This window comes from Lemur catta, chromosome 9, assembly GCF_020740605.2.
Source record: "Lemur catta isolate mLemCat1 chromosome 9, mLemCat1.pri, whole genome shotgun sequence".
Classification (NCBI taxonomy): domain Eukaryota; kingdom Metazoa; phylum Chordata; class Mammalia; order Primates; family Lemuridae; genus Lemur; species Lemur catta.
The window spans coordinates 73,024,696-73,039,362 of NC_059136.1; positions in this window are offsets into that span (position 1 = coordinate 73,024,696).

The window sequence follows — 14,667 nt, forward strand, 5'->3', positions numbered from 1 at the left end:
ATACACCACAGATGATGACTGGACCCATTGTCACAGCAGGAAAAGCAAAACATAGGGCAAAAAAGAGAGAGAAGTTGGCGATGGTCTGTATCTTATTTTATAATGCCTGGATAGCGACCTCCCTCGTGGTTCAGAGGTCACCATGGAACCACTTTGATTGGACAGTTGGGAATCACATGACCTGACCCTTAACTATGCAAGTGGATTCTAGGTCCCTTTCTCAACTTTATGGTATGTGGCTTGGCCCGTGGGCTAGAGAGTCCTCTGCATTATTTTGCAGCTGGTGCACCAAGTTCTGATTGGTGGATTCATAGGGTACTCCCTCCTCCCCCAGGTATGGAGAATCAGGGTTGGGCAGGACCAAAATGGGGGCAACAACACCCACTTTCATCCCTAGGAGACCTCAAATCCCTCACTATCTACCTAATAAGCCCTGTGGGTGCAGGAGATAACAGGGCATATATTCTTGAAAAAGAGCAAATGACAGCAAACAATTATAGCAGAGTATGAAAAACTACAGGATTACAACTCAAGAAGCCACTTTATGTGATCCTAGTCAAATCACTTTAACTTCTGGCATCCCCTTCATCCCCACCATAATTCATCCTTTTTTTTTTTTTTTTCTTTTAAGACAATTGCATTAGCTTTCTAATTTGGCCTCCTAATCCCAATTTCCAGTCCCTCCTTAAACTAAGCCACTCTGCAACTGGAATTGTTGTGGAAACTTCTACAGTGTTTTGGTCTAGATCCAGTTGCCGATTGCACAAAGATCCAGTTATTGAGACTGCCAAGGACTGCTAAGGAAACGACAGAGGTCTTACCAGAAGAACAGGAGCAGCTGTCTCCAATCCGTCTCTCCAACTATGAGAAATCATAGGCTTTTAAGAGGGGCCACATGCCTTGGGGCAGGTAGTGGTGTATTTTACAAGGGAGCAGGTCATGTGCCTTGGGACAGGTCATGGGGGGTGGTGAATCTTGGCTCAGGAAGTCTGCCCAGGGGCCTTCAGAATTTCAGCTCCTTTGTCTTGGAAAAAATCCACCATTTCTGGGAAAGAACTCAAAGGTCAAGTAGTTAAGGGAGAGGAATTGAAATTTGTTCAATGCATGGTGCGGGGGAAGTTGTGAAGGGCGGTTACAGAATCACCTTGTTAAAACTTTTACCTGATTTAGAAACAAGCTCCCCTCCTGGAAAGATTAGATGGCTTCCCTGTTACTGGAGGACACACTTGTTTGTATGACCTGCAACTCCAGAGCCACCCCTTAGATCGCCCATCTCCAAACACTAACACCTTATGCACTCATCTCCACCCTTTCCTGCACTTTCAACACTAAAATGTGGTATTTTTTGTTCTTATTTCCATGCACGTGCATACCTCTCTCTTCCCCCAGCCTCCTCCTCCTCCTCTTCTTCCCACTCCCTAGAATGTCCCTGCCCTCCTCCACCTGGCACCCTTGTGTGTATTCACCCTTCAACACTCAGCTCAAGTGATCTTGTCAGTGAAGTCTTTCTTAACTCTCTGGATGGAGTTTGTCCTTCCTTAATAATTCTGGACTAAATATTTCTAGGCTTCAGTGGGATTTTTCTTTTCTGGAATTTCCCAGCCAAATGGGTGAGCAGCCCTATTATTAGCAGGGCTAAGCTTCAAAGTAAACCCTTCTCTTATTCTCCTTGGCGGTCATTAGAAAGGGTAGTTCATTTATATTCTTGTACTGTTCTCTTTCCATGAATGTTCAAACAATAGGAATTGTGGGAAGGCTCACATTTCAAGCTCAGAGGAAGCTCATCCCCTTTCTAACTTGGAAGTTCTTAAAAGGTCTCTTGCTGGGAGCCTGCCTGCTTGTCCCACCATGGTGAATTAAAGCAAAAATGTTGAGCTGTTACCATTACTCCCTTGAAAAATTTTCCAACACTGTTTTTTCATCATCTTCACTCAGAAACCAGAAAAATCTCACTCCAATGCATTCAACAGAGTTTCTTATGGAGCAGAGAGCTTGAATAGGAACAACCATAAAATCAAGAAAAAATAAATAGTGGAGCCCGATTTGCTTTAAGTGATAAGATAGACATAATGTTCTGCTTCAGCAGATGTTCTACTTCAGCTCCTGAATCTCATTTTAAGTCACATAAACTATCTCTACTGTAATAATTAGATTCTAATATGGTGGACAAGGCCCAGGAGTCTGTTTTTTTATTGCTGTTTTAGGCTCTCCAAGTGGTTATTGCAGAGCCAGGTTTGGGAAACACTGCCACAGAATTGGTAACTGTCATCTGTTTTAGCAGCTTCATCCTCCTCTGCCCTAACTCCTACTTCCTAGGTCCATGATTGGATTAGACCCTGTCGGGCTCAATTAACCCCACATACCCTGTCAAGTGAGCACGTGGGATAAACGATGAGCCTTGCTTTCTGAACTGGAAACACAGGCAGGACAGGGTTAAAGGGAGTTCCCCTAGATTTCTGAGGCAAATGAGAGAGGAGCAGGAAAAGGACTCTGATGCAAGTGATTAGATCAAAGGTGATCTTGGTCCCACGTCAGGTGGTGTTCTACATAATACGCACCTTGTAGCGCACCAGGGTGATAAGTGCTGTGGTCATCGGTAGCTGTTCCTGTTCAAGGCCATCTCTTAATAGCAATAAGTTGGGAGAGGGACCTTCTTCTCCTTTCATCATAGCCTCTTTGTTTTTCAAAATCTTTCTGTGGTAATTCAATAAAACTGCAGCTCAGCTATCCCTTTGTAATTATACTAGGAAAGGTTTGTGAACTAATTATTTCATTTATTCACGCAGCAGAAGGGTAATTTGCCAGGAAGGCAATATTGGGCAATGGTTCTCAAATCTGACCGAGTGTCCAAGCCTGGGGTGTATCAGGACTCCCTGTTTGACCCAAGGCCTCCGGATCCCTGGAGGAATGGAGCCTAAAGGTTATTTTCAAAAAGCTCCCTCCACCAGTGAGTTGGTTAATTCAGTTTAAGAATTACTTGTCTAGTGGTGTCTTGCAGGGCTTCTCAATGTCAGTCTTCCCTGGAGAGATTGTAAAAAGTGCAGATTTTGTGTCAAACTCCAAGGGATTCCATTTGCTGGGTGGGATCTAGAAATAGGCACTTTTAACAAGCTCTCAAGCTCCTTCTGAAACTGGTGGCCATTGTGCCTACTCTAGGGAGTGCTGCTCTAGCCAAGGTCTGGCCACAGGTGGGCATAAGTGGGAAAGAATGGGACACACTTTCGAGGTTCAGCTGCTCCTGTCCAAGGCCAGTTGCTAAGGTCCTCCAGACGCTGCACCTGCCTGCAACAGACACACCAGTGCCAGAGACAGTGAGGGTGGAGAAGACGACTGGGGGACAGGCCTGGGCTTCCTGGTGTACCTGTTTAAAGCCACAGTACCAGCCAGACGCTCACACCCTCCCTGCTGATCTACTTCAACAGCTCCTCGCCGGCCTTGCCTGCAGCGGCGCCTGGCTTGCCTGCCGCACTTTCCCCAATTTGGTTTCAGCCCCAACTTTTGTATTGCTGCTAGACTTATTTTTATAACAGGTAACTTTTGTTTCTCCAGGACTTAACAATCTTCAAGCATACACAATAATTTGCCCATACCAGATCCAGACGTCTCTGCAAAAGATCTCAGACTATTTGTCATGTGGGCCCTTGCACATTTCCGAATTTGTCTTCCATGCTGAGTCACATGGCACGAATAAACGCCCCTGCTGCAAAGTGCTTTCCGTGACCATTTGAGGGACTTTTCAACTTTCAACCTTCAGCTAAAGCATGATTCATCATGTGAAGGCCTCTGTGACCTTTCCAAGTAGACTTACTATTCTCTGTGAATCTTGTGCATGCCTGTACCATAGCACCTATTACTCTATGTTACATTTACTTATTTTAAAGTCTACTCTGCACAGTAGACTGTGACCGTGTTTTAATATTATTTTCATTATTATTAATAAGAGCAAAAGTAATAGTAGTAGCTATTCCATGCTGGCTAATTATTATTGCAAAGTCCTATGCTTTATCAATTACATGAATTATCTCACTTAATCCTTTTTACATTTTAGAAAATAGTACCTATTTCCAAGCAGCAAGCTAGTGTTGACTGGCTTGAGAGTCTGACTTGATAGTAGGTGCTTTGCATTCAGTAGGCACTTAGTAAATATTTATGGAATGAATAAATGGTTGATGTGTACATGAATGAATGAATAAATGATGCCAGGTTTTCAGAAAGGTTGCTAATTAAAAAGTTATGGCTGCTGTTACTAACAAGTGATTGGCAGGAGTTCCTGGGCAGTATTTCTGTTGGTGGAGAGAGAAAAAGGGAGGTACCAGAAATGGCTCTTTTGTTCTGCCTGAAAATTGCTTCTTCAACAGTAAGCCTCAAAAGGAAAACTAGAAGATAGATATTTAAATAAAAATACATATATGAAGAGATACACATACAAAGAAAATGACCTTAAAAGCCAAGTCGGTGGAGGGAGGCGAGGCCTGTGCGTGGTTATTTTGACCTATTTATGCCCTGGTCACTCAGTATCCTACTCTGCATGGTTGAGGCCACTTTATCCTTTCCTGAGCCTCAGCCTAGCCTCCACCTCTGGAACAAGCTCTGTCTAGGTTCTCACTTGGGAACAGCATAGTCTCACTCTCTGAACTTGCAGCCCAGGCTCCAAGGTATTAGCGTCCCCATTCTGGTAACTGGGTTTTCTTCTTGTTCTTGGGATCCAGTGCCTGCTTTGTATAATAGATCAAGTGATGAAACTGCTGTCTTACCTAGTGGCTAGGCCTCATACTGTTAATCAGTCTCTTGGTCTACTCCCAAGTAGTGCCCTGTCATCTGGATCCTGCTACCTGCCTGAAAGCCCCACCTGATAGTGTCTACTCACCTAGATCTCTGAATGTGCTTATCTGCTCCAGTAAAGGTACCACATCTGGCACATCAGCTTGGTTAGGGATATCACCTGATTAAGTTGGTAGTAGCCCATCAGCATCTGCCCATCAGATCTATCTAGTTTTTGTAGGGGCTAGACAGGTAAATTGCATAGGGGTAGGATAAAGACCATGATCTCTGCATTCTTACAGTCTTTGATGGTGATGCTAATATCTATGATCCTTCTAGGAATGAAGTATTAGTTATGATTTACTGTCTTGGCTGCCGTGGAGGCTGGAGCAGAGGAAATAGCTGAGGATCTAAGAGACAACACCACAAGAAAATCTAAGGAGTTGCTTAAAAATGTCCAATTCAGATGATGAATATTATTACTCCTAATGAAGTATACATTGGACTATAATTTAGAGGAAATGTAATTTCAATTTTATTGAGGAAAATTGGGAAAAACACTGGGAAAATAAAATTTCAATATGGAAGAGAGCATACATACAAAGTTAACTCTGTTTTGATACTGGTTGAGTTGGTATCTGTGTGACTTTGAACAAGCCATATAACATATTGGAATTCTATTTCCTCATCTATAAAATAAAGACAATTGTAAGAGATCAGTGACAGGAGCATATTCTATGATTTTTCTAATTTTTTTGTATCATTGTAAAATTGCAGTAATTGCAGGAACCTAAGAGGACAATAAAAAGTAGTACAATTTTTTTAGCAATATAACTTATACTCCATGAAAGAAAAAGAACATCTTAGAAAAATTAACTTAAAAATATCAAAAAGTAGAGCCTATATACTGTGTAAAATTATCATATGCCTTCTTTATACATAGATTTTTTTTCATTTGCATTTCTAAATCATGTTCTTAGGCAAGTACCCAACAATTTAAAAAACATGTGCTTTAAAAAAGATCTGTACACTAAGGTTTTATGTTCCAGATGTTTTTGTAGCTATGATCAAGTTGTGTTGCACTCTGGACTACTATTTCTGTGGTAAATGTTATTTTTGAATAAGCACAATACATATACCCAAGTAAAAAACATGGATATAGGAACTGAGAGTGTGTCATTGACTTGATTTAAAATAGCCTATGTTCTGTAGCTCAGAGGAACTACGAAGTATGTCAAAGGACAAGGGGGAAAAAAGCCACATAGAAAGAAGTGAGGACAATATCCCTTGGTCTGATTTGTGGGAAAGTAAGTATTACATCTGCAGAGTTGGGCAAGACAACTAGGGTAAAGAGCAAGAGCTGGAATAACTGCTTCCAAATTTTAGGATAATCAGAAATCAAAACCCCAGAGGAACCTGGGTGAAGTGAAATTCCACTTTGGAATCACTGAAAATGCTCAAGCTCATCGTCTTGCCTGCTAGTATTATTGAAAGGATTCTGATTCCTTTCTTTGATTAAACCAGGAAAGGAAAAGAAACACATTTTATAAAACTGAGACACATTATAGCAAAATTAAAAAAAAAAATTTCATGTTAGATATTTTTCCGTAAGCTCGAAGTCCTATCTTTGAGGATTTAAGAAATAATTATTGACACCTAAGGAATATAAATATATTTCAGGGAATATCTTGGAGCAACAACACAAATCTTAAAAATATAGAGTTAAGTTCCAATGATTATTTGAAAAAACACAGGCTTCAACGTACTAATGAACTTATAATTTTCACAAATTTTTTGCCAAAATATTGAATGATTTCCCCAGGGGAAACAAAAGGAGATAAAGGAAATCCTTGAAAAAAAAATCAGTTCATGTCAAAGTAATGCATGATCCTTCACAAACATACACATGGTTAATCTACTCAGAAATAATCAAGGTATTGACTTTATTTGGATTAGATGAAACTGTTGCTACCTAGAATTTTTCATTCATCATTATTTAACACTAGCAGCAATTTTTAATACAGATGTTCAGAGAAGTTTTTAGCATCAGTATTCATTGATATGCCTTTGAAGAATTCCCAATATCTTTATGTAGTCAAAATAAATTATTGTTGACAGATCCCTTGTACTATGCAACACTAATGATCAGGAGGTAGCTTCATGGTGTACACAACCACAGGAGGGTTATGGAAAGGGCAAACAGTCCCAGTGGTGCACTCTTTGGCATGGAAATCATAATGTCAGGAAATGCAATTTACAGTTTCTTGAATGTTAGATCAGATTTTATGCTGGCTTTTGCTCTATGTTTATGTCCATGTTAAAGAAACTCATTCTCTGACTGATAAACCTATTCACACAATACAGTCTTCAATGCATGCAAGGCACCCTCTGATACTTACAGACTTAAGAGAATCAGCATTCAAAGAATTCAAATCACAATGTCTTTTTATCTCAGAAAATAATGTAATATTTCAAACCTGTTTCCTATACTTACTAATGAAAAAAATCATCTCCATTGTGAACCATGCAAATTCTCAACCACAGAGAAAGCACAAAGAGGAAAAACCATACTGTGTGAGGTCTTGATTGGTCTCGAGAGAGTAGTTATGACCCAAGTATAGTTCCTGCAATTTTCATGTCTCACGTTTGGAAAGTAGATGAAAATACACAGTTGAAGGCTGTGTGCTCCACTTCTCTCTGATTGAAATTCAAAGAGGTCCAACCATGTGCCCTAAGTCTTCTCAAGACAAGTTGCTTCAATCTCTTCACTCACACACTTTTTTTTTTAAGCAGATGACCTTGAATACTAGTGTTTGTATATAATGTTACTTATTTCCTCATTCAGTTCTTTTACGTTTCCTAAGCCAGGGCCTTGATGATCTTGGTTAGACAGCCAGATGGTCTGTCACCAAATATGTGTTGAGGGACTATTGACTGACATGAACCAGGCCCTCTGTAGGCTTCTGGCTCTTGGTCTAGTACTCAAGTTTAATCTACTTGCTTTGTGCCCATGTTGACTATTTCAAATGATAAGTCTCATTACAAACAAGCCCCATGTTAAGCCAGTTTTGATGAGAGGAAATAGATCATCTCATTCATTATCGGTGGGACTTTAAAGAGCATGGCCTTTTTGGAAAGTAATTCAGTAACGTATACCAACATTTAAGTGAATATAACTATTGGTCCCTCACTTCTAGCTCAAAATATTCATATAACTAGACAAAGATATATATGTACAAGAATGTTTACTAAAAAAATTTTAACAATGAAAAGTGGAGGTACCAATTAAAATGGCACATTTTAATCACAAAATACACACAAAAATAACACACAAAAATAGGTTACTTGGTAGCAATTTTTAAAAAAGAGATGTAGTCATTGACATGAAAAGATGACTGCTGTGGCTTGGATACTGTTTGTCTGTCCCCGCCAAAACTCATGTTGAAATTTGATCCCCAACATGGCAGTACTGGGAGGTGTTTGGGTGGTTGGGGCAGGTCCTTCATGAATGGCTTTGTGCTGTTCTTGTGGTAGTGAGTGAGCTATTACTCTGGCAAGACTGGATTAGTTCTCAAGGGAATTGATTAGTCCCTGTGAGAGTGGGTTGCTATAAAGCTGGGATGTTTCTGGGGTTTCTCTTCTCTTCACATGTATCCACTTTCTTTTTGACCTTCTCTGCCATGTTATGATGCAGCACAAAAGCCCTTGCCAGAAGCCAGCATCATGCCTTTGAGCTTCCCAGCCTGCAGAACCACAAGCTAAATAAACTCCTTTTCTTTATAATTTACCCATTCTCATGTATTCTCTTAAAGCAACGCAAGATGGACTAAAACAATGGCGATGGCATATTACTATATGAAGATGAAGGTTATAGAAGAGTATGTATGTACATGATCTTGACATATTATTCAATGTCTTTAATGAAATTCATATTCATATTCCATATGTATATTTACATATGTAAAGAAAAGGACTAAAAAGGATATTCATAGAATTATTAAAAGTTATGATCACTAGAGAGTAAAATAATTACCTTCTCTTCTTTATCGACATAGTTTTGAATTTATATATCAGGTATATATGATTTTTTTTTAAAACACTAAAAACTTCCCATTTGGGGAGGAATATTTTCCACCATAACAGGAAGAGAGTATGAACATGCTATTGTCTCTCAAGAAAAAAAAGTTTTTGTTTTCAATTATGGATATTAAGAAAACTCATTTTGAATTTTATGAATTTCTACAGCTACAATTGGTCTCAAGACTATACTTTGACCACAGAATTATTGCTGAAGAAAGTTTAGTCTTTTGAGAGGTCTAAGACAAAAAATGACTCTGAGTAAGGCCATTCTGCACCAGAGGAAGTTTTTCAGTTCTTCTCAGCCTAGGACTCACCTCCCCAACTATGTGATTTGACTTTGGGGATGATATTATTATTATTATTATTATCACTACCACTATTATTTCTAGCTGCCACATGTTGAGTGACATATATGCTAAGCAACATATACAAATATATCCTAGGCAACATGCAAAATACTTGACATTTAAGACTGCTAATTTAAACAATAACAATAAGATATAGTTTTCCTATTTTACAGATGAGAAAGCTGAGTGTCATAGAAATTAATTAGCTTGCCAAAGGTCACAAGCTAGTGAATAGTGACAACAGAATTTCAACACACCTTAACTCCAGCACTCCTGGATCTTTCTATCATACAACGTGGTTTATAAGGCAACCACAAAATGTCACAGGGATATTAGTGTGAATTGAATAAAAATTTTAACAGAATGTCAAAATTATAAAGAATGATACATCTTTATAGCTCAGAATCAACATCAAGAATCTTGCAGCAGGAGTAATAACATCTAGACACAGAGAATCTTGGCAAGCTCCAGACTAAGCACAGGAATGCACATTTCACCCAGTGAGAGAGGATTTTCGTCAAGAAGGAAGTTAACACCCAGATGGCAAATACAGTTCACAGATGCCGACATTTGTGCTTTCTTACTCGATCAGAGTTCACTGGGGGAAGTCTCACAGCACAAGTGCCTCCCAGAAAGAGTACTCAGTGTTTCCTTGTAATCAAACTTGTTCCTGGATGAACTGTCTCTGTTCTGCCTCTCTGTCAGCGTCAAGTCACAGTTAGTGCCCATTGAGGCATCTGTTGCTGTCTGGTATTTCCATTCCTGCACATGGTTCATATTTTGTCTACAACCACAGGGGACCCGTGTATTCATCCTAAGTGTACTTTTTCTCTCTTTCCTTTCCTCCCTCTTCCCTCTTTCCTTTATACTTTTTCTCCTTCTTTTTCTCTTCTTCTTCCTCCCTAATTTCTTTTTTTATTTCTCTCAAACATCATTTCCTAGGTGTCTAATGTGAACCAGAAACTGTGCTTACTGTTTGCCAGAAATCCTCTGGATGTATAGTTCCTCCTTCAAGGAGCTCACAGTCTAGAAGTCAGAAGCATAATCATATCTGGTCCTAATGCATGAGGTACTATAGGATCCTAGAAGAATTATGACTCTTGAGAAGAACTGAAGTAAAATCTCAAGTACCTTAAACCCAGTTCCATGTTACACTCTTCTAAAGTTTATGATGTGATTGAAAATGGCTTTGCTTATTAATTTAAAGGTTCTAGGCTTTCTGGGAGGAGGAGCACAGATTAATAGAAAGAGTAATGGACTCAGAAAGCCTAGATATTAGTTGCAGCTCTGCCACTACTGACTGTGTAACCTTAGGCCCATTTTCTCATAAACAGTTTAGACTAGCCTCACTCTGCATATGTAAAATATAGTATTTAAAATATTTTTTGAATTTTAAAATGTCTGGATGTTTTTTATGACATGTATGCATATGAAATAAGATTGTCAATTGGTACAAACGTTTTGGAGAAAAATTTGACGGTACATTTTTAAAGCCTTAAAATATCTGTTTATTTATCCCAGCATTTACAGCCTAAATTTGTAGCCAAAAATGTAGCCTAAAGAAATCATTGGAAATACTTGGTTTGATATTTGTATAATGATGGTCACTATAGTACAGTATTCTCTATAATAGCAAAAAGATAAAACCTGGAACAAAATGTTTTATTGTATAATATTGATTTTATATATTTATAATATGGCATTTATTCCATACAGTGGAATACTTTGGATTCATTACACATGATATGATACCAGTATACTTATTGACACAGAATGATATTCAGAGTACATGATCGTATTCCAGTACCTAGAATAGTGCTTGATACATAGTAGATGTTAATACATTTTCTGAATATTCTACTAAGTGAAAAAATTCAGTTCCAAAGCAATGTGGACTACTATGTCATTTAGAAAACATTATTATATGTATACAAAAAGTCTGGGGAATATATACCAAAATGTTCAGTAATAATTTCTGCATGGGTATTTATTAGTAAGTTTTATTTTCAAATCTCTATACCAATCCCCACATCCCACCCCAGTTTTCTACTCCTCAGCTAGAATAATCTTGGAAAAACTCAAAGATGACCATGTTACTGTCTCACTAAAATTCCTCCGCAGTTCCATGTTGCTCTTAAGCTAAGACCACAGAGCTCAGCCTGGCTGGTGAGGCCCTGCTTGCTCCGGCCACTGCCTGACGCTGTGCTGCCCTCACTGTCTCACTCCCGCCACTCAGCACCTTTCTGTGCGCCAGGAGCAGAGCCTCCCTCGTGTTTCCAGGCTCCCTCTTGGTGTTCCCACAAGCTGTTCTCACGCCCTACTTCTCATGCCCTACTTTGGCCAGCACACCCTGAGTCATCCTCACCCTTACTTTGGACTTCAGGCCTTCGGGGAGTCTTTGCTCATCCCCTCTACCCTGATCAAGGCTGCGGGAGGCATCTCACTCCCATCGTACCCTGTGGTTCTTTATTTACAATCCTTCCGACCCCATGCTGGCCCTCGTATGCTTTCCCTCACTGCTTATATTTATTCTCAGAGCAGAGCATCAAGCACAGTAGCTGGCACTCTTATTGGGCACTTAGTGAGTACATGGCTGGATGCCATCTTTGCATTTAGTTCTATTCGTGTCATTTAAATTACATAGCATGTGCACAATTTTAAAAAGCACACAAAATGTAAGTGGGTTGAGACTGGTAAAGGCCAGGCAATGACAGAAGTTTGGAAGAGACCGGGTGTGCTCCTTCCTTGTAAACTTAAAAGTTCTTACCCAAACTAGTAGCAGTCTATCTACTGTCACTACTTCAGGGGCCACACTGGTTTTCCTGTCCCACACCTCAAATTTTTCCCTTCACTCCATTACAAACAATGTTGGGAGGTTAATCAGGATCTTCTTTCAAAATATAAATACTTCTATCTGCTATTTATACCTTAATCTCCTCTTAATTAACCTGATCGAGTTTCTCGTAATTCAGCAATGAATTACCATGCGTCATACGTAGTGCTAAGCCTGGGGTACACAAGGAGGAATAAAACACAGCCCCATCCTCAAAGAGCTCAAACCTGGGAATTAGAAGAGGAAAGAATCCGGGAAAAGAAGAGAACAAACTTGATGTGTGTGTGCATATGTGTGTGTTTCTGTTTGTCTGTCCCCCTGGACATTTTCTAGGTAACATGATATCACACCTGGTTTGTTTGTACATTCCTTTCTGGTTTTCCTATTGGGTTTTTCACTTTTGCCCACAGTCAGGTCATACTTGTACTTGCTGTATTACACAAAGTAGGGCACTCTTTTCATTCAGAAAGTGCTTTGCCAGCTCTTTCGTTAGTTCCTCCTTGCACCCACTACACTACATAGGAGGAATCCTTTAATGAGTAAGAGGGCCAGTGAGGGAGTTAGGCAACAAGCTTCGAGGCACAACACAAGTCTATAATTAGTCACTACCCTTTAAGTGATGCACAGCCCGTGGCCTGCTTACTCATGCTTTTCAAAACTGCCACCATTTGAAGTCAAAGAGTCAAGAGTCAATGATGGCTCACAGTGACCGTATGTGCAACAAATGATATGCAGACTTATATGGGGTTACCTTTACTTTGTCTCTTTGACCTAGGATGGGAAATATAAAACAAGTCTTATATTAAATGTTCCCACTAATTTGTGGGAACATTTGGTTTTATTAGAAAACCAAATAAAATAGGCCTAAATTTTCTAAGTTTTTCCTTAAAACTCCAATCAGCCCCCAAATATTGGTAATATTATTGCTTTAAGAAAGGAACTTTGCCTTAAATAAAAGTGGAGCCTTGGCATGAACCCTCCTTAACCTACTGCATACATGCAGTGAAAACACTCCCTCTCATCAGGCCTTTGTCTCTCCTCCTCATTACCCAGAGAGTGGGTACGTTTCCTCTTCAACTTAAAAATTGTCAGAAAAAATACCCTAATTTCCTCCAAAAGAAATAAACACAGGCAAAGGTCAGAGGGACACATTCCATGGAAGCTGTCCATAGGAGAGCAAAGTGCAAGGCAGAGGGACCGAACCAGGGAGTGCCCGTCCCCTGTCAGCACTGAGGGTCTGGGGCCATGTCCCCAACCTCCACATCCCCAAAGCAAAGCGAAGCTCTGGCCACTGAGACCCCTTCCCACGGCTCTGAGGAAACCTTCTGACGTGGCGTGGGCATTTTAATGCTGGATTTCAGTGTTTGCGAGTAAAAGCAGTCACCTCTGTGGGAATTCTTTTCATAATCAAAGGCAAAGTATCTCCCACGTACTTTGTTTCTGGGTACCAGCCTCCTCCAGAAAGGAAGTAGCTTCCTGTACCCTTTCTATACCATTTTCCAATTTCTTCCACTGCTGTCCATTGTCTCACTGCCATTCCCTTTGCTCAGCCCCTCATAATCTCTTAACTTGCCTTGTGAGGAGATTTACATCTTCTCACTGTACCCTTTATAATCCGCTCTTCCTAGGGCCACTGTGTTCATCGTTCTAAACTCAGATAGGAACGTGTGGCTTTCCTGGGTTTAAGCACATACACAAGCATTAAGCATAATCATGTAGCCTAAACTCATATCTCATGCCTTTTGTTAATTAAGTCATTAATCGAAACATTAGCAAGTTGCTAGGAACTTGTAAGACATGGATGGAATCAAGTTCAGGGTGGAGAAGGAAAGTCAGGAATGAGTAAGATTGGAGAGGGGACGAAAGTATCTCTTATCTTGTATGCATGATATGATAATAAAAGATGATAAAAATGTAAAAACAAAATTAAAAGATCAGCAAGTGCTTCTTATACAAAATAAATACCCATATCCAGATGACTATCAAAACGAAACACTTTAAAAAGACTTTGTATTTTGCCTTGGCCCAGGTTGATAACTAGAGTGGGAAATTGGATCATAAAAGAGAGACAGGAATCACGTTTTATTTGTTATTATATTCCTGTACCCCACGCAGTACAGTGCCTTGGACATAGCAGGCTTGGAAAAAAGACTTTTGAAAATTATTTGCCAGGGTGAACTTTATACAATGAAACTGTGTTTGAAAATTCAAATAGTATAATTTCTACTAGTTTTCAAGAAGGATGACCACTAAAATTTTGGTCAAACTCAAATCCTCTTCATTAATGTGTAGGGGGGGTATTCTTCAAAGAGCATGGAACCCAAGGCCATATAATCTCGAGTTTTCTTGTTAGTGTGATTCTCCTTATTTTGTACTACTCATTCACATAGCAGTACATCAACATTGTGGTGAAAGATGATAATGATTTGTTGAGATAACATTCCATTTTATCCATGTCAGCAAGATTAAGTGTTAGGCACTTAGAGGAAAATAATTTCTGGGGGAACTGAGCAGTTGCTTGTATTCCTGTTTATACTTCAGAGGATGAGGTATGAGTCTTTGCATTACATTTCTGTACAGCTTATTGTCTAGAAAGAGTTCTCTACCTTACACAAGACATACCTTAGTGGACTTATGCATAGTAAG